The 27524-nt window shown below is 44.4% G+C and overlaps 1 long non-coding RNA gene across 1 annotated transcript; it reads left to right on the top strand.

Moving 5' to 3' along the window:
* Nucleotides 1-2110: 2110 nt before the first annotated feature.
* On the top strand, nt 2111-19476 carry LOC125396466 (uncharacterized). Its single transcript, XR_015735008.1, has 3 exons — nt 2111-5102; nt 8383-8584; nt 13157-19476. It is a non-coding gene; the product is annotated as an uncharacterized LOC125396466 (long non-coding RNA).
* The last annotated feature ends 8048 nt before the right edge of the window (nt 19477-27524 follow it).

The following is a 27524-nucleotide window of genomic DNA, read 5'->3' on the forward strand; positions in this document are numbered from 1 at the left end:
TTTATTTGTTACATATATATGTGTGTTATTGTGTGTACATACATGTGTATATGTATATATTCCTAAACACATACATTTAAACCGATTAGTCTGCATAATGTCACTTGTATGAACATGCATTCAAGGCTGAGCATTTGGCATTGGATAACCAATATGGGGCTCTTTGTTGGGGATGCAAACAAGCACACATGCAAACAAACAAACAGCAACAACATAAAACAGAAGGAATGTTGAGAGCAAGAAAAATACTCTTCCCCAGCAAAGAGCCCCAGGCATAGAGACCTGCCCAAGTGTTAGAGATGCAGGATTAAGACTGTAGAGGCACAAAGAAAGAGTTGCAGTGTTGCTCGAGTCATAGCTTCAGAAACTATAATTCAGAGTATATTTTGTATTATCTGTAAATATAAAAATGTTCATGCATTAACTATTAGTGAAAAAATTTCCTAGGAATTTGAAGAAGAGTTGGGATGGGAGGGTTTGGGAGGAGGAACAAGAAAGAAGAAAGGTTCTAACAACAATCTAAATTAAATTAGCTATGGTACCCAGGTGCAGAAGTAGGTGTGTCCTAGCATTAAAAATTATAAAAAAATACAAACCTGACACAGTGTTTCCTAAATTACAGAGCTGAAAATTCAACTACTCCATGGGATGCTGATAGTCAAGCCAAATAAATACCAGTGAATCAAGAAACTGCCTGTAGCTGGGGGCGGAGTTAAGTATCTTCCGATGAATTATATAGCTTTCTGATTCCTACCTTCAAGAGCACCAGCTCCCACTGTTCCCTCCCAATGATGGGAAAGAAGGGCTGGCAGAATAACTATGGACTTGTCCTGGGTTGCAAGGACAGACCAAAATCCGCAGAGTGTGAGGGAGAAGCCCTCAGGCCGGCGTGGTCCAGGGTTGCCAGGGGTAAGAAAACTCGCCTGGGGTGGATCCCATAGGATTCCAGGAAGGACAGCAAGGGGATGGCAATTCCAGGCAGCAGTTCATGGGAGCACTAACCATGGGCATCACAAAAGAAACACAGTCCAAACTTGCTAGCAGCCTATCCGACATCAGAGTAGGAAGCAATAATACCGGCTGAACATGGGTCCAGAAAGCCAAAGAGCTGGCTTTGGGCACCAGAATAGCCTAGAGGCTGAGTGCTGGCACTACCCTGTAAGCCTCCGCACTTTCTGTGGATACCCAGGCCTAATCCAGGAGCGTTCTTTCCTGAACCAGGGCCACGAGAATGGACGATTGTCCTAAGGGTTTAAACAGACAAACACAAGAGACCTGCTCGCTTGCCAAAGAGCAAAAAAGCCCTTTATTAAACTCAAGTCCGGTATTTATACCAGGAGGCAAGAGGGTTCAAAAGGGCATGGCCCCCTCCCATCAGGAGCAGTAGAATAGATTGATACATTCCCAGCGCCTCAGGCAGAATCAGCTGGGGGTGGGGTGGGGGGGTGGGGGGGTGAGGGAGTGGGAGGGTGGGGGGGTGGGGGGGGGGTGGGGAGGCAGGCGTGGGAGGTTTGTAGGGCCCACAACCGCAACCTTGTTTACAGGTGGAATTATCATAACAAAGACATCCAAATTCTTTCTAAGCTACCCTCAAGCCAGTGCTAGTGCAGAATCTCCAGGGGCCAGAGGTCAAACAGCCCTGCGAAATGCCAAGGAAGAAAAGGGAAAAAGACCTGGGTACCTACACTACCCTGAGGTGAAAAATGGTAGGTTCCGCAGCTAGGTGTGGAATGTTGTCAGAAGAGTTTGGCTGCAAGCACACCATCCCCTTTAGTCGCATCTCCCCCTCTTCCCACCCACCATCTTGGACCAGGGCTTCTCTAACCTTGGACTGAGAAAGGTTCTCAAGGCCAGATCAAATCTCAGAGGCTGACCTTCCTATTCTGGCGTCTTGCTCACGGTAGGAGCCTTAGCCTGGGCCTTACTGGCACTGCTTATGGAGAAACGACCTCGAGCCATCAAAGACAGCGCCATATTCGAGCCCTGGACCGTGGTGTCGCCAAAAACCGTAGGCACAGCGAAAGGGACAAAAAATCCATTGGTACAAACCCCGAATTTGTCATCTTCCAGGGGACCGGGGTCGAACGTCTTGTGACACTTGCCCGGGAAAAAATGAGCATTTGCTGACGGCTTCGTGTCGGAATCGGCTAACTAAAGAAACCCAGTGAATTTTCACCTCTTAGAAACGACCGTGAGGGGGCTGGAGAGATGTCTCAGAGGTTAAGAGCACTGACTGCTCTTCCAGAGGTCCTGAGTTCAATTCCCAGCAACCACGTGGTGGCTCACAGCCATCTGTAATGAGATCTGGTGCCCTCTTCTGGCCAGCAAGCATACAGAAAGAACACTGTATACATAATAAATAAATACATCTTAAAAAAAAAAAAGAAAGAAAGAAAGAAAAAGAAACGACCGTGAGCGTGAGCTTGACCATAGAAAATCCCATAGCGAACCGTAACCGTGGCGTCCCGACTGCACCAGTTGCACGCTTGCAACAGGGCAAAGCTATCTCTTTCAGCATTTTTGCTGGCATCGTCCAGATAGTGGTTCCCGATTCGGGGCGAATCCCGAGCCAGCCTGCCTGGCAGAGTTTGGATTCAGTTTGAAAAACGAAAGAAGCTGTGGGGAAAATCACGGATGTGGTTCGAAATGGCAATCTGATTGCAGTCCGGGCCTGCTGACAGACGATGGGAAGTCGGCTCCACGGATGAATCACAGATAATCGCGGATCATTGCCAGGGAAATCCCTTAGCGCAGGCTCTGTGCACCAGGAGATGTGATAGGGCTGAGTGAAAGGAGAGAGACGGAGAGGGCCACGGAGACAAGTCCATTCTCGAGTTCTGACCCGTGCTGTCCCAGAAAACCCTCAGCACAGTGAAAGGAAAGCAGATGCAATGGAGATTAGGTTGCGGAAAAAAAAAAACACCGAATTCGTCTATTTCCATTCGTTTCGGGACGAATGGTGGGACACTTTCCGGCCAAAACGTGTCTTTGCCTATGGCATTTGGTTCTGAACTTGCTACCGAAAGAAATCGGATGAATTTTAGCGTTTATATAAACGGTGGCTAGCCTGGTGTAGAGGACGCGAAAACGAAACCAAACCGCGGCGTCCTGAGACCGCATCTGGTGTGTCAGACAATTCTTGCAGCGTTTTGCTCAAGTAGTCGGGACCGTGGTTCGTGGTTCGGGTGGAATGCCGGGGCAGCTTGCCTGGCAGAGCCTGATTCAGTCTGAAAAACGAAAGAAGCTATGGGGTAAATCGGGGACGCGGTTTGAAAGGGCGGTCGGCCTGCAGCTCGAGCTTGCTGACTTCAGATAGGAAGTCGACTCGGTGGATGAATCGTGGCACTCGGGGACAGCGGAGCAAGGGCCAGGAAACTCTTAGCGCTGACTCTGTGCACCGGGAATCGTGGCGAGACTGAGCGCGCGCGCCACAGCGACGCTGGCGGTAAAGACCGGTCCGGACAGCAGCTCAGAGGCGGAGCTGCTTCCTGGAACTTCTTCACCAGCAGCGGTGCGGTTGAGAAGTCCTCAGGCAGGCGTGGTCCGGCTTCTTGCCCACAGTAGGGGCACTCGTAGGGACCTTAGCTGCGCCGTGACTGGTGAAAGAGAGAGACGGCCGTCGGAGAGCAGGCCATTCTCGAATCCTGACCCGTGACGTCCCTGAAAACCTTTGGTGCAGTGAAAGGACCTCCAGGCGATGGAGATTCGGTTGCGCGGGGGAAGGGGAAGGACAGACCAAATTAGTCTATTTCCATTGGGTTCGGGTCGGATGTCTTGGGACACTTTCCCTGCCAAAAACTTATCTTTGCCGATGGCAGTCAGTACTGAATCTGCTTCCGAAAGAAATCGGGTGAATTTTCAGCGTTTATATAAACGGTGGCTAGCCAAGTGTAGAGGACGCGAAAACGAAACCAAACCGCCGCGTCCTGAGACCGCAACTGGTGAGGACTCGCCCTGGGGCCTCAGACAATTCTTGCAGCGTTTTTCACGTAGTCGGGACCGTGGTTCGTGGTTCGGGTGGAATCCCGCGGCAGCCTGCCTGGCAGAGCCTGATTCGGTGTGAAAAACGAAAGAAGCTGTGGGGAAAATCAGGGACGCGGGTTGAAATCGCGATCGGACGGCAGCTCGAGCTTGCTGCCATCCGATCGAAAATCGACCCGGTGGATGAATCGTGGCGCTCGCGGACAGCGGAGCAGGAGTCGGGAAACCCTCAGCGCTGACTCTATGCACCGGGAATCGTGGCGAGGCTGAGTGCCCGCGCCACAGCGAGGCTGGCGGCCGGCGGTGTAGAGTTGTCGGGAATTCAGCCGGTAGGCGGAGCTGCGTTTGGCGTCAGAAGCGTTTCTGCTTCCGCCCGGGTCTTCTTCATTGGTTCCAGTGAGAGTGAGAAACGGTCAGGCAGGCGTGGACTGGAGTCTTACCCGCAGTAGGGGCGCTCGTAGGGACCTTAGCTGCGTCGTGATCGGTGAAAGGAGAGAGACGGGCGGCCGTCGGAGAGTCCTGACCCGTGACGTCCCTGAAAACCATTGGTGCAGTGAAGGGAGCGCCGGCGCGATGGGGATTAGGTTGTGGGAAAAAAATAACAAATTCGTCCATTTCGATTCGGTTCGGGTCGGATGTCTTGGGACACTTGCCAGACCAAAACGTATCTTTGCTGATGGCAGTCGTTACTTGAATCTGCTACTGAAAGAAATTGGGTGAATTTTCAGCGTTGATATAAAAGCCAAGTGTAGAGAACTCGAAAACGAAACGAAATCGCGGCGTCCTAATCGCATCTGGTGCACACTCAAACCCGGGCGTCAGCCGTTTCTTGCAACGTTTTGCTCACGTCCTCTGGACCGTGGTTCGGGTGGAATCCCGCGGGAGAGCCACTTTGTAGAGCCTGATTCCAGCCCAAAACGAAAGGACTAAAGCAGAAAATCACGGATGCAGTTAGAAATTGCAGTCGGATTGCAGCTCGGGCCTGCTGACAGCGGTTCAGACCGACTGACAAATCCCATACATGCGTGGAGTGTGGATTACCGGCGGGCATTGCTAGTCCTGGTGTTGTGCACCGAGAATCTTCACTTAGGCTGAGTGCTGGCGCCACAGGGATCCCTGAGGTGAAGAAGTGTCTGGTCTGTAGCTGGCAAACTCAGAAGCTGAGCTGTAGACTGTATAGGAAGGGTTATTTATCCATTTATTTATTTATTTATTTTCTCCCCTCCCTTTTCCCCCTCACCCCATGTTCCCAATTTTGTTAGGTGATCGTGTCTATTTTGACTTTCCAGGTGGAAAGTTTTTCTTAGGGTTCACTTTCTTACTTAGCTTCTCTAAGATCATGAACTATAGACTCAATGTCCTTTGCTTACAGCTAGTATCCACTTATAAGTGAGTACATGCCATATTCATCTTTTTGGGTCTGAGTTACCTCACTCAGGATGTTGGTTTCTAGTTCCACCCATTTGCATGCAATTCAAGATGTCATTTATTATTATTATTATTATCATTTCATTATTATTATTATTATTTTACCTTTGAGTAGTACTCTAATGTGTGAATGTGCCACATTTTCTTTATCCATTCTTCAGTTGAGGGGAATCTAGGTTGCTTCTAGGTTCTGGCTATTACAAATAATGCTGCTAATAACATAGTTGAACATATGTCTTTGTAGTATGATTGAGCAGCTTTTGGGCATATGTCCAAGAGTGGTATTGCTGGATTCTGAAGTAGATTGATCCCCCATTTTCTGAGAAACAGTCATACTGATTTCCAAAGTGGTTGTACAAGTTTGCATTCCCACCAGCAATGTATGAGTGTTCCCCTTATTCTGCATCCTCTCCAGTATAAGCTATCATTGATGTTTTGAATCTTAGCCATTCTGACAGGTTTAAGATGGAATCTCAGAATTGTTTTGATTTTCATTTCCCTGATGACTAAGGATGTTGAACATTACCTTCAGTGTCTTTCAGCCATTTAAAATTCTTCTGTTGAGAATTTTCTGTTTAGTTCTGTACCCCATATTCAATTGGGTTATTTGGAACTTTTATGCCTAATTTCTTGAGTTCTTTATATATTTTGGAGATCATTCATCTATCTGATGTGGGGTTAGCGAAGATCTTTTCCATTCAGTAGGCTGCCCTTTTGTCTTATTGACTGTGTCCTTTGCTTGACAGAAGCTTTTCAGTGTCAGGAGGTCCCATTTATTTATTGTTGCTCTCAGTGTTTATGCTACTGGGGTTATAGTTAGGAAGAGGTCTCCGGTGCCTATGCATTGAAGGCTACTTCCCACTTTCTCTTTTATCAGGTTTAGTATAGTCAGATTTATTTTGAGGTCTTTAATCCATCTGGGTTTGAGTTTTGTGCATGTGGATGATTCCATTGCTTAACCTCTCTGTTTTTATGCCACTACCAGGCTGTTTTCAGTATTGTAATTCTGTAATAGAGCTTGATGTCAGGGATGATGATGTGTTGTAGAGAGTAGGGCTCCTTTTTCTGGCTGCCCTGCTAGTTTGACCCCCAAAATAATCACACAGAAATTGTATTAATTAAATCACTGCCTGGTCCATTATCTCTAGCCTCTTATAGGCTAACTCTCACATCTTGATTTAACCCATTTCTGTTATATTATCATGTGGCAGTGGCCTACTGGGAAAGATTCAGCATGTCTGTCTCTGGCAGATCCATGGTGGCTCTCCTTCTGTCCCTCTTCCCAGCATTCAGTTCTGTCTACTTCGCCTACCTAAGTTCTGCCCTATCAAAAGGCCAAGGCATTCAACCAATGAAAGCAACACATAAACAGAAGGACCTCCCACACCAGTGATGCCTCCGGAAGTTCCTTTTTGTACAAGATTGTTTTGGTATGTTAGGTTTTTGTTTTCCCATATGAAGTTGATTATTGTTCTTTCAAGGACTGTGAAGAATTGTGTTAGGGTTTTGATGGGGATTGCATTGAATCTATAAATTGCTTTTGGTAGGATTGTCATTTTTTATTATGTTGGTTCTTCCTGCCCAAGAACATGGGAGATCTTTCCATTTTCTGGTATCATCTTCAATTTCTATCTTCAAAGATTTAAAGTTCTTGTTGAATAGGTATTTCACATCTTTGGTTAGTGTTACCTCAAGATATTTTATGCTATTTGTAGCTATTGTGAAAGGTGATATTTCTCTGATTTCTCAGCCCCTTTATTGTTTGTATATAGGAGGGCTACTGATTTTTATTTTTTGAGTTGATCTTGTATCCTGTCATGTCACTGAAGGTATGTCAGCTGTAGGAGTTTATTGCTAGAGTTTTTTTGGGGTCACTTATGTATACTATCATATTTTCTGCAAATAGTGAAAGTTTGACTTATTGCTTTCCAATTTGTATCTCCTTGATCTTCTTTTGATGTTTTATTGCTCTAAACAGAACTTCAAGAACTATGTTGGAGATATAAAGAGCGTGGACAACCTTGTCTTTTTCCTGATTTTCATGGAATCGCTTTGGGTTTCTCTCCATTTAATTTGATATTGGCTGTTGACTTGCTGTGTATTGCTTTTTACTATGTTTAGACATGTTCCTTGTATCTCTGATTTCTCCAAGACCTTTATCATGAACGGGTGTTAAGTTTTGTTAAATGTCTTTTTCAGCATCTAATGAGATAATCATATGTTTTTTTTCTTTAAGTTTATTTATATGATGGATTACATTGATAGATTTTTGTATGTTGAACCATCCCTGCATCTCTGGGATGAAGCCGACTTGATCAGGGTTAAAGTTTTTTTTTTTTTTTTATGTGTTCTTGGACTCTGTTTGCTAGTATTTTATTGAGTACTTTTGCATCAGTGGTCATGAATGAAACTGATCTGTAATTCTCTTTCTTGGTTGAGTCTTTATGTGGTTTTGGTATCAAGGTAATTGTAGCCTCATAAAAAGAGTTTGGTAATGTTTCTTCTCTTTCTATTATGTGGAACACTTTGAGGAGTATAGGTATTAGCTCTTCTTTGAAGTTCTGGTAGAATTCTGTACTAAGACCATCCAGCTCTGGGCTTTTTGTGGTTGGAGGCTTTTAATGACAGCTTCTATTTCCTCACAGTTTTTAGGTCTATTTAAATTGTTCATCTGGTCTTGATTTAATTTTGGTATATGATATCTCTCCAGAAAATTGTCTATTTCTTTTACATTTCCCAATTTTATGGAGTACAGGTTTTTGTAGTATGACCTAATGATTCTCTGGATTTCCTCAGTGTTTATTGTTATGTCTGCCTTTTCTTTTCTGATTTTATTAATTAATATGTTCTCTCTCTGCCTTTTGATTAGTTTGGATAAGGGTTTGTGTTTCTTGTTGATTTTCTCAAAGAAGCAGCACTGTGTCTCATTGATTCTTTGTGTTGTTTTCTTTGTTTCTATTTTATTGATTTCAGCACTCAGTTTGATTATTTCCTGTCTTCTACTCTTCCTGATTTTGTGACCTTGAGGCAGCCTGATCTACAGGAAATCCCAGGACAGCATGGACTGCTGCACAGAGAAGCCCTATCTCGAAAAACCATGAAAAAGGAATAAATTATTTCTCCGAGTAGTATTTTGTGTCTCAACTTCAATTCCTCATGCCCAGAAACTTCTCTGGTAAGTCTTTTGATAAGATTGTGCCAAAGTCTCCTGAATAAAACCTCCATTTCATTTTCCAGTCAAAAAATAACCTGCTTGCGATTCTCGCCTTTCTTATTGCAAATACGAAAACGTTCTGTGCGTTTAGGGTTTGTACTAAGAGGGACAAACCCAAGTCTAAATGCCTTAGACTTCCCAGGAGAAAGGCTCAAAGGTTGCTAGGGAGACCTGCTTTAGAGAAGCTTTTTGGTACCCGGGCCCTCCAGCTTGAGCCTTGGCTGCCACCTAGTGGAAACAGCTCGCAACAGTTCGGTCGCCCTGGGAGACTGCACTAGCTTGGCATCTTGGTATCTGCCCCAGTAAGAACACTTAGTAAAGAGCTACAGTGGAGATTCTCAAGAAAATCCGCAGTGAGCAATAAACGGATGGATGGATGGATGGATGGATGGATGGATGGATGGATGGATGGATGGATGGATGGATGGATGGACAAATAAATAAATAAATAAATATGACCTGAGCTTCACCCTCTGACCCCATGGTGGACTGAGTATTGCCTTGGTGGCTGTCCCATGACCTCCACAGCGAGCTGCGGGTCTAGCATGCCTGCACTCACTCACATATCATGAGTAACACACACAATAAAGATATAAAAAGTTATGCTGGGCGGAAGCGGCGCACACCTTTATCCTAGCACTCAGAAGGCAGAGGCAGGTGGATCTCTGTGAGTTTGAGACCAGCCTGGTCTACAAGAGCTAGTTCCAGGACAGACTCCAAAGCTACAGAGAAACCCTGTCTCGAGAAACCAATAAAAAATAAAACTAAAAATAAAAAGTTGCCGGACAGTGATGGCACGCGCCTTTAATTCTAGCACTCCAGAGGCAAATGCAGACAGATATCTGCACAGAGTGCCTTCCAGGACAGAGATGACACAGAGAAACCCTGTCTTGAGAAAACAAAACAGAACAAAAAACAAAACAAAACAAAAAATCTCAAGAACCTAAATAAATAAAACACTTAAATAAAAGCGAGTTACAAAATTTTCAAAATCGAATAGAATTTTTAAAAATTACAACATCACATCTGAACAAATATTCCAAATATTTTTAAAAAGCAGCCAGTGTGGTATCTCGTGCCTTTAATCCCAGCACTCAGGAGACAAAGGCTGTGGGATCTCTGAGTTAGAGGCCAGCCTGTTCTACACAGCAATTCCAGGACAGTCGGGTTTCATAAAGAGACCATTTCAAAACAAACAGGCAAACAAACAAACAAACAACCCAGGAGGAGGAGAAACTGCTGGCGACAATGAAACACTTCAGATAGAATTACTCCTTATCTAAAGCATGTTTCCATCTAACCCAAAATTTGCCTAAAAGGCAATGTTCTAGGGTAAACCATTACCTGTTTTGTGTAACAAAATCACAGGAACCAACACTCCTGAATTCTTCCTGACCACAGACTAGAGTAGGGGAACCCACAATGGGCCATCCAGGCTTGTTCTGGGGCTTCTGCCCTTTTTAAAATTGAAAATAATGTTTTTAAAAATGAATTTATTTAAGTTTATTTTATGTGCGTTGGTGTGAAGGTGTCAGATCCCCTGAAACTGGAGTTGCACACAGGTGTGAGCTGCCATGTGGGTGCTGGGAATTGAACCTGGGTCTGCTGGAATAGCAGCCAAAGATCTCAACCGCTGAGCCATCTCTCCAGCCTGAAAATATTTTTTTTAATTGCAAATGTAATTTAATGTTAAGAAACCTACTAACACAAATATCCACATTGAAAGGTTAAAGAATGATAATAATCTTCACGAATGCTAAAAAGCATTTTGATCTGATTTAAGACAAAAACGTGACCAGGGACACACTTGCTCAAAGATACAACGTGAACCAAGTACCAATCTCAGTAAGAGCTGAAGGCAGCCTTCTCCTTTCAAGTAGCAAAAAGACAAAGGCATTTATGCTGGCTCCTTGTAATGCCAGCCTGACATCAGCTGCAGTCATCTGGGAAGCTCATTTGAGAAAATGTAGCCACCATATTGACCTGGGGGCAAGAGTGTGGGCCATTCTCTATAAATCGTTCTTAGCTAATGACACATGAGGATGGGCACAGTTCACACTTGGGTAGGACACCCCTGGGCAGGTGGACCTGGGTTATATATATGTGAATGCAGGCTGAGAAGGCCGTGGGGAGTAAGCCAGTATGTAGTGCTCTCCCGTGGTTTCTGCTTCTGTTCCAGCCTCCAGGATCCTGCCTTGAGTTCTTGCCCTGACTTCCCTTCACGATGGACTATGATTAGAATGTGTGAGCTGAAATAAACACTTTCCTCCCCATGTTGCTTTGGGTCATGGTGTTTCATCACAGTGATAGAAACCCTAAGACATTCTTCATTATCACTCTTGTTGACCACTATTCTCCAGCTTCTTTTGCTAAATATATATGACATACATACATGTATGTACAGAGTGGATGGGGTGGGGTGGGGTGGGGTGGGAAGAAGGTGGGGGGAACAGGAGCAGTGAAGGGAGGGGTAACTGGGATAGTAAGGTTAAAAAAAAGATTGTTTAAAAAATAACAAAGTAACAAAAACAATTTCCAAACTAGAAAATAAATTTCCACCTTCCTTGTCAGGAATTTTTTTTTTTTTTTTTTTTTTTTTTTTAAGAATCAAGCCTGTCAGTGGTGGCATATGCCTTTAATCCCAACATTTGGGAGGCAGAGGCAGGTGGATCTCTGTATATTTAAGGCCAGCTGGTCTACAAGAGCTAGTTCCAGGACAGGCTCTAAAACAGGGAAACCCTGTTTCAAAATACAAAAACAAAACAAAACAAAACAAAAAAACCCAAAAACCAAACCAAACCAAAAACAAAAAAAAAACCCAACCCCCCAAATCTATAGGATCCGATTATCCAGATCTCATGTGGGCCACCACTGTCCCTGGGTTGCTGGCCCCTTTTCACCCTGTGTTCTCTGAGCTGGTAGATCCCTGAGGCTGCCCCTGTGGGGGATTAGCCACGCCTTACAACCCTTTCACACCTTCTCTAAACTCCTTGTCTCCCAGCATGCCCTGGAGCAGTTTGGTTTGCTTCCTAAGCTGTGGTTTATATCCAGTCCAACACCTTCATTGATCTGCCACGCTCACAGCCCTTCCCCTCTAATTCTATTAACGTCTGGAAAGTCCTTTGTTCTAGGGCTGCTACTGATCTTCACCATGTCCTGCGCACAGACGCCACCCCAGACCCTTGCACGTGGCTGGCTTTATTGAAGAACCTAACCCCTAAAATCCTGAGCTCATCTCTCTACCCAACCTGAAAAGAAAGAGCCCACCCCTTTGGAGACAGGGTCTCACTGTGTAGCCCTTGCTGCCCTGGAACTCGCTGTGTAGAGCAGTCTGGCCTTGAACAGAGATCTGCAGCCTCCAGAGTGCAGTGATTAAAGGTGTACACAGCTACACCTGGCTCGGAAAGAATTTTTAATTGTTAAATTATAAACCATAGAGGCCTTTTGTTGTTCCTTGACCCCATTCACCGGCCTACCATTTGTTGGAGCAGGTAAAATCTGAAATGGGTAGGGCTTACAGGAAGGATTCTGTACTGGCCTGGACCTGAGACCCTGGCATTTCTTGGTTGTCAATTCAGAAGATCCAAAGTCAGAGTTCTCTTTCCTTGTCATTGTAGCCTGCAGATCACTTTCAAACTGTATTCATGCTTCACTTGGCCTCCCACAGAAAACCGTATTTAATCAAGAACCCTAGTAAGTGGGCTGCCCATTCGTCCCTATGGACCCTGTTAATAGTCATATCTTCCCAACAGCGCCGGAAACCCAACCCACATCTTTCCATCACCCCACACACTCCACCCACATCTTCCCAACATCCCTAAACTCCGCCCACTTCTCTACACATCCCCAAATTCCACCTATCTTCCCAACATCCCTAAACTCCGCCCACTTCTCCACACATCCCAAACTCCACCCATATCTTCCCAACACCCCAAACTCCACCCACATCTTCCCAACACCCCCAAACTCCACCCACATCTTCCCCAAATCCCTAAACTCCGCCCACTTCTCCACACATCCCCAAACTCCACCCACATCTTCCCAACACCCCCAAACTCCACCCACATCTTCCCAACATCCCTAAACCCCGCCCACTTCTCCACACACCCCCAAACTTCACCCACACCCACAGGGAAGTACAGCTCTGACTTGATTATTAACCATTTCCTATCCAGACTCCAATCCTGACTTTGCCCCTGAAGAACTACACAGGTGGTAGAGAGATTTTAATTGTGGACACTTTCCATCAGAATGTAACTAGTTCACATAGATTTAAGTAAGAATTCCTTAACTTATTAACTTTAAGAAGAGAAACCCTCGAACAGTCAAGAGGACAAAGCAGACTTCAAGGGTCCTAGGTATTCAGGACACATCCCTGTCTTAAGTCCCCAGAGAAAGCAGGAGGCTCTCTCTGGAGCTTCTCTGGCTCCTTCCAGGGAGGAGATTGAAGAATGCCATGGTTGTCTGCTATCCATGACTTGGGTGTCTTTTCAGGTTCCTCTCTCATGTAAGCCTGTTTTCCGCACTTTCCAGGGGCGACCCAGGCTCCAGGATTCCCTCTGTGCCTGCGTCTCTCCGCTGCTGTGGACGCTGTCATCCCATGGCTGGTTCAGAGCCCACTGGGCCTCCATACTGGAAGCGCCTCCTACTTCTGGAGGAGTCCAAAGTCTCTCTTCAATTTCAGCCTTTGGTTCCTCGACACGTGGCTCTCTACGGCGCTTCTGTCCCCTCTCAGCCTCATAGGCGACTCTATCCGGTGTGACTCTGCTGCCGCATCTACTTTCACGGCACTGAGGGTGCTGGCAGGAGAGGTGGCTCAGGGCCTCGAAATTATCCAGTGCCCAGGCCCAAGCCTGTTCTCGGTTCATCTTTGGCGGCATGTGGGGCTTTGGGTAGTACCTCCTTCCAGTCAGCTCCTCCGAGGCTGGTGGAGACCAAGCCATAGCTTCAGCTGTGCAGCCTGGCTAAGCAGCAGAGCAGGGAAGAGGCACTGGATGCTCTCCAGTGGTGGAACTGCCTTTATATAGTTTTCCCCTGGAGGTGCCTGCAGATATCCTAACCCACCCTGTGGGGATTAGCCTAACCCACCCTGTGGGGATTAGCCTAACCCACCCTGTGGGGATTAGCCTAACCCACCCTGTGGGGATTAGCAGGGATTTGCATAGCATTGGTTCAGAGCTTAATCCTGTTAAGGTCAAAACCAAAAGCTTTGGGGAGGAGCTGTTCAGATTTCCTGCAATGGACAAATGAGCAGGAAGTGTGGAGAGCCATAATTACCTTGTTTGGGTAAAGAGCCCTGTGCCTCTGGGTGGTGGCGCCAAGAGCCTTTAATTCAGAAGCAGAGGCAAGAAGATCTCTGTGAGTTCAAGACCAGCCTAGTCTACAGAGTGGATTCCTGAACAGCTGAGCTAAACAGAAAAACCCTGACTAGAAAAATAGAACAGTCTGACCTCAAACTCACAGAGACCCCAAACTCCTGAGTGAGACCATGGAGCAGACTACATCTTTCCCCTTGTTTCTGTCAGGTGTTTACTCTAGGATCACAGGAGTAATGGATGAAGGATGAAGTCGCTGACAGAGTCCTTGTCCTCCTGGGCGCTGCAGCTTCACAGGCATCTCAGTCTCACACCAAAGGCTGCAGGAGCCGAATGTCTGCCAGGCCTCTGTGAGCAGAGCAGTCCTGGTGGAAGCGGCCTCGGCACACACTTTCTTATTTTCCCTTCTCCTTCTCTTCTTTTTTTGAAGCAGCACCTCAGTGTGATTCTCTGGCAAGACTGGAATTAATTCACTCTTAGATCAGGCTGGACTCAAACTCACAGATCAGCCTACATCCTGGGCACAGGGATTAAAGGCGTGCAACATCACACCTGCCTCTCATAGGGGCTATGTGATTTCTCTCTCTCCTCAAGATCCAGATTGGAGGGTAGAGTTTTTTTTCTGTTGTTTATTTGTTTTGTTTTTTTAAACAATACCTCACTTAGCTGAGGCTAGTCTTGATACTGCTGAGGATGACCTGAAGCTCCTGATTCTCCTGCTTCCACTTCTTAAGCTGGAATTAGAGGCCCAGCACATACTGGCTGCAGTATGGCTTTGTTATCAGTAGTTGGGGTCTAGGTTTGGTATTTCTGGATCCTGGCCCCTAAATTCAACAGTAAATTTAAAAGCCTGAACAGGTTGCAGAGTAGCCAGAAAACTTTATTCAAAGCAAAATCTTGCAGATCAGAGATAAGTTGATAAAGCAGACAGGGGAACACATGAGGCAAGGTGCTCACAGGCTCCAGTAAGCGTCTGCAGCTTCCTTCTGTGTGGTTCAAGAGAAGGAGTCAGCCAGGGGAGGTGGTGTCATATGCTTTAATCCCAGCACTCAGAAGGCAGAGGCAGGCAGATCTCTGTGAGTTTGAAGCCACCCTGGGTGACAGAGTGAGTTCCAGAACAACCAGGGATACACAGAGAAACCCTGTCTCAAAAAAACCAAGAGAGAAAGAGAAAGAGGCTTGGGGATGGGGGTGGGGGTAACGTGTATGTGTAAGTGTCCGAGAAAATGCTGATGGAAGACCCCAGACTCAAATAGTTTGCAAGAGCATTATATGCCGGGACTTCTCAGGGTGACGACCCCGAAAGGAGCTTGCAGGCTTCTTTTAAGCACAGCTAGGGGAATTTCAGGAGTGGTTAGGTCATCTTAAGCATAATTGGTTAAGCAAGCAGCAGTCACATTAGTATACTTTTAATTGGTTGCGGCTTTATCTTTGGACATACTTGGGTAAGTGTCAAGGGGACGCAGGAACTGTTCCTGAGACATTGTGGAGCTAACTCAGGCCTTGTTTGTGCTCCTTTGTCCCTGAATGCAAGGGTGTTGTTGATAAAGGGAGCTTTGCTGGGAGAGACATCTGTTTGCCCTTCTCAGAGTGCTGAAACCTAAATTCAGTTGTAAAAGTGGGAAGTTTTTACCCTTCAGTTTGGTTCTCTTTTCACTGACAGGCTCGGATTGCGTAAGCCCTTGCTCACTGCACAGGACCCTTCCCATGCTCCCTCTGACTTTTAATCACAGACACGTCTACTACACATGGGCATAATATGATCCTCACTTTGGGTGCACACTGTGCTTTATTGCTTATGCACCCCAAACTAGTGTAGGTCAGCCCAGTTCATGGCTGCCTTCTGGGGCCAGCACAGCAGGTGGAGACTTGCTGCAGATGCAGCGACTATGTTCAGGCTCTGGGGTGATTCTCACTGCAGCTTTCTCACGGATGGCAGTCTTCTGCAGACCCCATGAGTTGTCGGTAAGAATAGCAGGGACTGGGATTGGCTTGAGGGAGCCCAGTGGGGACACTCAACTGCCTGTCTTAGGGTGTCTATTGCTGTGAAGAGACACCACAACCAATAGCAACTCTCATCAATGAAAACATTTCATTGGTGTGGCTCACTTGCAGGCTTAGTCCATTATCATCATGGTAGGACATGATGGCCTGCAGGCAGACATGGTGCTGGAGAAGTAGCTTAGAGTCCTACATCTTGGAGGCCACAGGAAGTGATCTGTGTGACACTGGGAGGTATCCTGAGCATAGGAAACCTCAAAGCCCACCCCTACAGGGACATGCTTCCTCCAACAAGGCCATACCTACTCCAATAAAGTCACACCTCCTAATAGTGCCACTCCCTATGAGCTTATGGGGTCCAATTATATCCAAACTACCACACTGCTATCCCACTCCTTGGACATTAATTTATTTCTTTTAGTTATAATTTGACCAGCTTGCAGCAGTTATTAGCAACAGAAAAAGAAAGTCACTTTCCAGACTTCTTTTTGAAGTAATTTTCTTTTCTTTTCTTTTTTTTTTAAAGATTTATTTATTATGTATACAACATTTCTTCCATGTATGCCTGCATGCCAGAAGAGGGCGCCAGATCTCATTATAGATGGCTGTGAGTCACCATGTGGTTGCTGGGAATTGAACTCAGGACCTCTGGAAGAACAGTCAGTGCTCTTAACCTCTGAGCCATCTCTCCAGCCCGAAGTCATTTTATTTTCAATTATGTACATATGTGTATCCAGGGGAGGGCACTGGATCCCTTGGAGGTGGAGTGACAGGTGGGTGGGGACCTCCTGATGTGCATGCTGGGAGCCAGACCTGAGCCCTCTGCAAGAGCAGCAATCACTCCTAACCACTGAACTATCTGTCTGGCCCACCATCCTGGCTCTTACCAGCACAGACACGTATGTGTTTACATGTTGTATAAATGTGTGTCTCATGTGTGTTTTCCTATCTTCCTTCTTCCTCATTGCCTGTATTCACTCCTGATAGGTGAAATTTCAGCTTGTTTATTCTCTTTCCTATGTATTAGCCCATGCTGCGACCAGACTGTAACTTATCAGTCCTACTGTGGATAGACATAACTTCCGGTTCAGAGCTATTGTGAACAGTGTTTTTTCAGATAGTATGGCATGTGTCTTTATTACTGGAAGTAGTGTTGTCTATATGCTCGGCTTGAGTAGCTACTAAGAAGCACATGTATAAACTGCTATACCAAATGACACCCAACCAGCAGTGTATGAAGATATCACTTGCCCAACTCCTTGTCTATTTTGTGCATTTTATGTTCTCTGCATTTTAGGCATTTTGGTGGCTGTGTAGGCATTGTGTCATAAATATGTAGTTCTCAATCACAAATGAAACTGAGTGCGTTTTAGTAACGATGCTTGGTGAGACTGGAGAACTGTCACATCCACTAAGAGCAGATCTTCTCTTCCAGAGGATGGACATTGGATTCCCTGTACCCAAATAGCAGCTCAAAACCATTTCTCCAATTCCAGGGGATCCCACATTTCTTCTGGCCTCTGCTGGTACTGAATATATATGGTGCAGAGACTTACACGCAGACAAAGACGCTGCACATGTAGAATAATAAAATAAAAAAATTTAAAAGTGTTAAAAATTTTATTGATCAAGTCCTCTTTTTATCTCCTTGACTATTTTAAATTTTCAGGTCTTTACTGTGTAGAGAGGACAATAGTGAATGAGCCAGGCTTGAAGTTTTAGACACAAATCAGCAGTAATAAAAGGCTTTTGTTTGTTTGCTTGGCTTGCACGTGACTACACACAAAGGCCAGTGCTTCATTCTAAGAGCTTTGGCTCGTGGTCCAGAGTGGCAGCCATCTTGACAATAGCCAAGCTACAGTTTCTATCTGGCTACAAATAGAAATAGTGCTTTTTTTGGGGGGGGGGAGGGGCTGGCTTTTTGTTGTTGTTGGGTTTTTGTTTGTTTGTTTGATTTTTTCAAGAGAGAGTTTCTCTATGTAACAGTCCTGGTTGTCCTGCAACTCGCTTTGTAGACTAGACTGGCCTCGAACTCACAGAGATATGCCAGCCTCTGCCTCCTAAATGCTGGAATTAAAAGTATGTACCACCAGAGCCTGGCTAGAAATAATGTTTTTGACTCTTCTTAGATTCTAAAGGGACTTCATAATACATATTGTGGAAAAGCTTGTCATGTATTAAAAAGTACTTGAATTGTGTTTACCTATTGTTTCTCTTTGGGAGCTTTTAAATGTTTGTTTTGGATGTTGAGAAATCTTTTAGTGGATCTAACCTAGAAAGTAAATGCTATAAGTGTTTATTAGTCTCTTGTAAGTAAAACTTGATAAAACGTATTTTTCAAGATTTATTTATGCATGTATCTTATGTATTCAGGCATTTTGTCTGTATATATGTGTACCCACCAGAAGAGGGCAACAGACTGTGCATTGCCATGTGGTTACTGAGAACTGAGCTCAATACCTCTGGAAGATCAGTCAGGAAGAACAGTCTTAACCATTCAGCCATCTCTTCAGCCCTGATAATTTTTCCTTAATTTGGGAACTTAAAAATATGTTAATCCTTTATGGTCTAGGGTCATTTCAGAAGAGGGGGGCAGAAGGATTGTGGGAGCCAGAGAAAGAAGAATTTTGCTGGGAGATCAATCTTCTACAAATAGAAGAGAAGATGCACCCAAGAGTCTCACCAATATGACACCCTAAGTACGACCTTAACAGGGTGACACCAGTAACCATGCTAAATGGACAGGAAAGCTGGTGAGGCCTTAGCGCTAGTCAAAGGACTACAAGCCATCAAGGGATGCTGAAAATGGAATAAATAGTCTTCCCCAGGGAAGAGCACACCAATTGTTATCCAGTAATAAATGGTCATCCATGAAAGCATATACATACAAATACCATTATAAGGAGTAAACAGGTTATATTTATGAATATGTATGCATGCATATGTACAAGGAAAATATGTGTTAAAGAAATACACAGCTGTATTTTAAAAAAGGCCATGATTTAAAAGAGAGCAAGAGGTTGGAGGGAGGAAAGAGAGAGGATAAACGGTATGACTATATCATAAAACAAAAAGTAATTATAATTAAAGGATATTTTCCTTTTCTATACTGTATATTTCTCCTTTGTCATGTGTATTTACTATGTTTTCTTGAAGAATGATGCCACATTTAACTTGTCTATTACCTCTTATCAGCAGGTGCAGTTGATAGATCCACATAGACAAATTCATCAATACTTTGACTGATAACAACTTTATGATAGCTGCTTCCTATATTCTACCTGAATTCAATGACATAATGTCATTTTGGTGACTGTGGATGTAGCCCAGTGGCAGAGCCTTTGCCTGCTATAACAGTCCTTAATTCTGCAAGAGAAATCAGAAAAGGCAGCAGTCTCTGTTTTCCAGTAGCTGGAGATTTTGATTTTCACACGCAGGTCTTTATCTGTGGCATGTGTTCACGCTGCACACGAGGCCGTCCTCTAAAGCTCCATCTCCACCTGGAAATAAAATCACCGCAGCGCCATCTTGCATGGTAATATGAAACGCCTTGTCATGTGCAAAGTCACATTTATGCCTGTCACTGTTTAACCTGTGTCCCCAGTTAACCATCACTCTCAAGAGAAATGGTATGAAGGCCGAGGAGAGGGAAATGTGTGTGAGATGACTGTATTTGTTTCTATCCCACTGTGGGGACACCTAAGACTCAGATGCCATTTGACACAGTTTGCCTGCGGATCTCCCTCCATGAACAGAATGTGGACCTCAGGGCGGTGGTACCATTGCCAGCTTCCTGATAAATGCTGGCCGCTTTCATATAACACAGTGTTTGCGAAAGGTCAGGGCTGTTGTTTTGATGACAAAGGGAGAAAATCACCACCCGAAGTCCACTACAGAGGGGACAGGGTAAGCCCCATGCTCTCTCCACTGTCCCTGCAGCCCTATCCTTGGTGCTTTTCGAGTACAAACTCCCCGGCTCCTACCTGTCCTGACAGATCTAAGGCTACAGCAGCCCTCTCACAGGGGTCCTGAGCCTTCACTCCAGCCTTAAGGTCCTAATTTCTATTTCAGACCATCTCTGACTTTGCTTACTGTGGCTCTCACACCGGCTCTTGCTAACAGATAGATCTGGGGTTTCCTGCTCACTTCAACAAGTCTCTTTTGTGTAAAGAGGTTCTGCCATGCCCTTCTGGGTGGCACGTCACCACACTCATTATAACCTTATTCATTGTGCTAACACAGTAGGAAGTAATTGCTCAATGACAGTAACGGTGTTCCAGTAAACTCCATTTGGTTTAGAGGAAAGAGGATTCTCAGGAAGAGGCTGGTTGGAGCCCAGGTGAGGTTGTGTAACAAGGAATCCACTACCACGTCTGCACTTCCTCATTAGTAACATCAGAGAGGCCCTGCCCACCTGGGAGCCAGAGGCCCTTCACCCAAAACGTCAGAAAAACACAGAAACCAGCAGGAAAGAACTCAGAGTGGAGAGGGTAGGATAGTCTGGGCCTCATGCCAATCTCTTTATTCTGTTTTTCTCTTCCTAATGGAAAATAGATATTGGCACATCTGCATCACATTCGTGGTAAAACTTGGGTGTGTTAACAATTCCTCCCCTCCCCGCACCCAGTGTTCTATCACAAGCCAAGTAGTTTAAGCTTCCTCTCTTAGTTAGATACAGCATTTTTTCAATCTAAGCTCATATTTTGTATTTCAAGAGGAACCCACTTCCTTTCTTCTAGTTTGTCATTTCTTGCCTTGGAGTTTCAAGGGTGATTTTGATTGATTTTGATGTGCTGGGCCCTGGAACATAAAGGTTGTTATGCCGTACAGTGGGCGTTTATGTGGTTGGTGCATTTGCGTGGAAGCCAGAGGTTGATGTCCCTCACTTTCCGTCTTCCGTTTGGAGACTGGCTCTCTCACTGACCTGCACTCTTTAGTCAGTAGACAGGCGGGCCAGCAGGTACACATCATCCTCCTTGTCTCTGTCTGCCCAGTGCTGGGTTTACAAGCACACATCCCAATGCCTGGCTTTATGTGGGTGCTGGGGATCAAGTCTGGTCCTCTTGCTATTCCTGGAAAAATTCTTTACTTACTGAGTTGTCCTCTCCAAATCTCCACGTTCTTGTCAAAAAGTGAAAGTCAGAGGATTAGGAATATAGCTCACTGATGGTCACTTGTCTAGAATGACGAGGTCCGGGGGTTCCATTCTCAGCAGCAACAAGAAAGACCAAAATGAGGGCTAGAAAGATGGCTCAGTGATTAAGAGCACTGACTGCTCTTCCAGAGGTCCTGAGTTCAATTCCCAGCAAATACACAGTGACTCATAAGATAGAGGATCCCCAAAAACCAGAAAAAAAGGGACCTTCCATGGGACACAGCTTTACCAGGTTTTGATATTTACCTCAAAGGCTCTGAGTCATCACGCCCTAGAGAAAATTGTGTATCAGTGATTCTTACAGCCCTGTTCACAGCAGCTTGGGAAGAGAACCAACCTAGATATTCCACAACGGAGAGACAGGCAAGGAAAGGTTCTGAACAGTTTAAGCCAGTGGCTCTCAATCTTCCTCGTGCTATGACCCTTAAGTGCAGTTCTAATGTTGTGGTGTCCCCGGCCATAAAATTATTTTCATTGCTTCTTCATAACTGTTATTTTGCTACGGTTACGAACTGTAGCGTAAACATCTGTGTTATCCAAATGTCTTAAGCGACCCCTGTGAAAGGGTCATCTGACCCCCAAAGGGGTCATGGCCCACAGACTGAGAAATGCTGCCTTAGGTACTAGAGCCTTGCTGGAGGGAGTGGAGGGCTCGGAGAGAGGAGGCAGGCTCTGAGGTTTGATAGCCTGAACCCGCGTCTTGTTCCATCTCTGCTTAACTGCTCTGCACTGTTCTTCCTGCTGCTCTGCCTGCCCTGCTGCGATGGACCGGATCCCACTGCAACTCTCACCCAAAAGAAACCCATCTTTCCATTTGGAAAGAAAAACAAATGAGGAGAAGAACACCTTGAAAACGTAATCACGAATGGGGCTTGACATTGACTCTGTTTCTTGCAGGGGTAGAATCAGTGGCAGTGACAACCTGGAACCTTGCTGGTTTTTCTGTCTTTAGAGATCTGCAGAAAAGACCCAGGCACCCCAGATGTGGTGATCTGTCCACTGCACCCACCAGTCTGTGCCCCCTGTTTCCTACTGGTGGACTCTCAGCTCAAGATGTTTGTCATTTATAAATTCATTGCTACATTCATCCGTTTATTAACTGATTTCAAACTGTTTTATTTATTGGAGGATATGTGGTTGCAATATATAATTCCATGCAAATATATAACTCTCTCTCGGCCTATTCCATCCACCATGCCCTCTGATTCCACAAACCTACCTTCTTCCATTAGGTCCCTTTGCTGTCCACAAAGTTTTTCCAGACGCTTTCATGCCTTCATAACATACAGTATTCCATGTATCTAGCGTGTGTAGGGGGAGTCACACCTGAGAGGCATGCAGGATCTGCCATTCTGAGACTGACTTCTTTCACTCAGTGTGATTGTCTCTAGTTCTATCCATCTTCCTGCAGACCACGCGGTGCCAGTCTTCTCTGTGAGTGCAAACAAAATTCATTGTGGGTGCAAAACATTCCTTCTTTGCCCATCTCTCCATTAACGGAAATCTAGACTGGTTCCTCCTCCAAGTTGTTGTGGGCAGGGCTGTAAGGGCTCCTTCACCCCCACCCTCCAGGATATGTTTTTGTTAGCTCTCTTGATGATCACCGTTGCCGATCTAACTGGGATATGACGGAATCTCTGAGTGTGCTCGAACCTGCTCAGTAAGAATGAGCATTCCACCCCCCCCCCCCCACCGCCCGTGTGGATTGGCGTTTGCATTTCAGGCTCTGAGAATGGGCTATTCACTTGGTCAGGCCTTTTGTTGGTTAGGAGATTTGACGTTTTCTTCCTTAAAACTCTGGGTTCTTGGTGGTGTCTTTTAGACAGGAATCCTCTGACAGATGAGAGATTGTCAGAATGTCTCTCCCCCTCTGCAGGTATTTGAACATTTATTTCCTTTGCTGGGCCAAAGGTTTTCAAGTCCATGATATTCACTTGCCAGTTGGTGGCGCTATTTCCCTAGTGACTAGAGTCCTGTTCAGTAAGTGCTTGCCCCTGGGAGTACCCTGAGAAGTGTTTTGTCTACTTTTTTTGTCAGTCAGCTTTGGACTTGGGGGTTGCCTCTGGCATGGGTTTATTTATGGAACCTTAGGACTGATCCATCTATCCAAGTATCTGTCAGAAAACTGAGTACTTTGTACTACAATGATTCTATGAGACTCCCAGAAATCAGGGGTTGCACTGTTTCGTTTAGGGTCCTTTGTGACTCCACATGAACTGCAATGTTTAAGAAAGTAGCCTCAGAGTCTGGCCTGTGGAATGTGGCTGGCCGGATCCTGGCTGTGCTGAAGTGACTGGCCTGGAATTTTCAGCCATGCTCCCCGTACATGTGAAGACAGAGTTCTGGGAGTACAGGCCTGACCCATCATATTCAGGTCCACTCTGTAAATAACACTTTAATTTTGTTTAGTTCTTTTCATAATTTATTTTTACCTTATAGCTGTTGCAGGGTCCACATAGATCTGAAACAATGCAGGCTCACAAGAGCTCACTCAGAGCAAGATTATCATTGAATTGGGAGCAAGGCTCAACAGTCAGGGACCACAGGAGAATGCAGAACTGACTGAGACCCAGAATGTTCTATCAGGCATGGATTTTACTCAGAAAACCACAAACATCCTTGCCACCCCAAACAGGATACAAGTTCTGCACTGCAGCCATCAGAAACATTTCTTTTTTTGTTTTTATGAACAGCAAGAATGTCTTGGGGATCCAAAGTTGGTTAAGAGGTTACTTTCATGACAAAGAGGAAGTTCTTCTGCCCTAATGGAAAATTCCAAAGCCAGACAGTGGTGGTACAGGCCTCTCATCCCAGCACTCAGAAGGCAGAGGCAGGTGGATTTCTGTGAGTTCGAGGCCAGCCAGGTCTACAAGAACTAGTTCCAGGATAGGCTACAAAGCTAAAAAGAGAAACTTTTTCTCAAAAAAAAATTAAAAAACAACAGCAACAAAACAAAACAAAAACCCAAAACGAAAAACAAGAAACAGAAAAACAAACAAAAATTGTAGGGAAATTCCAGTTTCCCAGGGTCTGGGATCTTGAACTTTGCTTTGCCTCCATCTTAAAATGGAGTCTGGAAACAAGATGGCAGTACTTAGGGCAAGTTTCCTTTGTTTGATCCCTACATAGGGGATTATGTTACATGCTTCATTTGGGTATTACACTTCTTTATTTCATTGTTTGTCACCTCATAATTTTATCATACTATGCCAGTGTATTTCCTTCATTCAAATGATTTCATTGTCACATTTCAGCCAAGCTTTGTAACTTGGGTACAATGAGGCTGATCTGGCCACAGTCAGAATGCTCTAAGTCTTTAAACCGTTTTGGTTACTAAATGCTGTAAAATCTTACGCAGTTGATTGTCGGTTTTTTCCTTCCTCTGTAAAGTCTTACACCATTTTTGCTTTTCTCTGCTCTAAAGTCTTAAACCGTTTTCGGTTTTCTCTGCAGTCAAGGTTTCTAACCTTTGGGTTTCACTTTGCAGTAAAGGTTTAAACCTTTCTGGTTTCTCTCAGATGTAAATAAAGTCTTAAACCTTTCTGAGTTTTCTGCTTTTAATCTTACACCATCTTGGATTCACTCTGCTGTCAATCTTATACCTTTGAGTTTTCTCCACTGTAAAGTCTTAAACCGTTTTTGTATTTTTCTGCTGTAAAATTTTGATTGTTTTGTTTCTCTCTGTTACAGTTCCTTATGGTGCTTTGCTTTATTTTTTCTTGTGTAAAATTTTATACTGTTTTTGTTTCTCTCTGCTGTAAAGAATTAAACTGTTTTGGTTTTTTCTCTGTTCTAATGTCTAATACCATAGCTTCTTGGTGACAGTTTTGAGTATTACAAATATTAGTACAACAGTATTTTTTTTGCTGTCAACTCTTTACCATTTTTGTTTTTCTTCTGCTGAACATTTTATACCATTTCTGCTTCCCTCTGCTATAATTTTTATATCATTTTTTTCTGCAATGTCTTATGCTGTTTTGCTTTCTCTCTGCTATAAAGTCTTATAACGTTTTAGTTTCTTGGCGATAGTTTGTCATTCTTACACAGATTAGTACATCAGTATTTTCTTTGCTGTAAATTCATATGTCTTTTTGTTTTGTTTTTCTGCTGAACTTTTTATAGCAGTCTTGTTTCTCTCTGCTGTAAATTCTTATAACGATTTTTTATTTTCTGCTGTAACATTTTATACCATTTTAGTTTTACTCTCATGCAAAGTCTTATATCATTTTCGTTTCCTGGCGACAGTTTTTCAGTCTTACATAGATTAGTAGAATAGTATTTGTTTAGTAACTTGGGTACAATGAGGCAGAGCCTGTCTCAGTCAGGGGCTCTGCATTTCTTACAGTCCCAGCTGGAGACAGAGCCCTGCTGTCACTGAGAGCCTCAGTCTTGACACAGTCCCAGTGGGCTGCTTGTGAGGCAGAAGGCAATCTCTAGAAGAAAACCGTTAAATTTACATCGTTTTCTAAGAGTGGAAAGCAAAGGCTGCTACCGAGAAGAAGAGGATGAACACTTCCGCGAACAAATGGCGGTTAGACCTACCAGGCAGCGAAAATCTAAAGGTGCTGGAAGCTGCTTGCATCTGCAGCCATGGCACTCTGGAGGACTGACAGAGAAACCACTGTGTACCCGGGTTGCACGTGTGGTTCTCTGCCAGTGTGGGACCTGGCAGTGCCCATCGACCAAGGTCAGGGATCTCCTGAAAACACAAACAGCCAAGCTGGAGGCCCCTTAGCTGTGCTGTGTCCCTGATGGCCCCTAGGTGCTTCCCCACCCCCACAGAAGGGCCTTGCCTTCAAAAAGGGGAAGTGCACCCTCTGGATTTAGAAACCTAAAACTCACAGTCCCAGCCCAAAGCCCCTGGAGTACATTTGCAGAGAGAAATCTGCTCCATGGAGAAATCTCAGACCAGGCTCTGGCTGGTTTGCTTGCTACTACTGAGGGATATGAATCTTAGTGCCCTTTCTCCAGAGCGATTTGCAGAGGTATGGACCTCTGAAATTTGACTTCCATTTTGCAGCCATCATTAGAGGAGGAATAAGAAAAGGGATCAATGCTATGCACAATATCAAGGCAAGACAAGAGAGGACTTTGTCCATTTGAGTCAGGACTTCTTGGGGGGCAGCCATGCTCCTGAGAGTAACCAGACCTGCAGGCAGCTGGTTGACCACCTCAGGCAGGCCAGCTTCACCCAAACCTTTGCTGCTCACCAAAATGAGCGGCTGAACACCCTGCAGGACACAGTACAGGTATTGGATTAGAGACTAAGCTTAAAAATGGTCGTTTCTGGCAAATACTTGATTTGACCAGCAACAGTTCAAATCTCTGTGAAGACCCAGTTTCTTATTTAGGAGCCTGACCCGCAACAGATACTGTGAGAAATTCTTCCCATTAAATATCCATTTGGCACTTTGGAATCCATTGACAATCATATACCAAGTGTTAGTATTAATTTTAAACTTAAGGTGATAGTTAAACTTTTTATTGTGTCCTTGTCTTTTTGGAATAATCCTTCATGTTAGGACTAATATTTGACTAAACGTTATGGGTTTCATCGACAAGTAGTATTTATCTTCATTACCAAAATATGGTAAGATACTATACCTTCTGATGATTCCTTATGTGATCATTTTTACTCTATGTATTTTATGACTTTTACGAGGTAGCAAATAACTTAATTCTAGCAAGATAGTCATATTTCCTTGAAAACACTGGGTGCTCTGTCTCAAAAGGAACAGAGGCCTCTAGAGGTCTGGAGACCTTTTCCTCACCTGAATGAAAATGAAAAATCCATTCAGCATTGAAACCTTACTCTGCCAGGTGTCTAGAGACTGTTTTTCTTCAAAGAAAAAAATCACAGTAATTTAAAATCTATGCCGGAAAATTTCCCAATCAAACACCACACATTTTGCTGCCCGTGGATCTGACCTTTTCAGCCTTGTAATGAACAGTAGCCATTTTCATGGCGATGTCCCCTTCAAATAGATGTCACCATTTCAGAAAAAGTCAATTTCATTATGAAGAAATATTCTGTTTCATATAAATCCTTCCGTTAAAAAAAGAAGAAACTGTCTTTTTCATAAAATGCAATCATTTTGAACAACGATTCCATCCAGTCAATAAAAGTTCCAAATGAAAAGGTATCATTTTCATTTTCATAAAGTTCAATCGTTCTTATGAAAAGTCAATGCTTTTGATAAAAGTCTGATTGTAAATAAAAAGCTGAGTATTATGAGAAACTTTGTCTCAAAAAATAAAACAAACAACAACAACAAAACAAAATATAAACTCCATACCAAAACTAACCAAACAAAAATGGTAGGGAAATTCCAGCTCCCTATGGTCTGGGGTCTGCAACTTTGCTTTGTCATTCTTACACAGATTAGTACATGAGTATTTTGTTTGTTGTAAATTAATATACCTTCTGTTT

This window comes from Myodes glareolus, chromosome 15 (assembly GCF_982192425.1).
Source record: "Myodes glareolus chromosome 15, mMyoGla1.1, whole genome shotgun sequence".
In the NCBI taxonomy this organism is placed as follows: Eukaryota; Metazoa; Chordata; class Mammalia; order Rodentia; family Cricetidae; genus Myodes; species Myodes glareolus.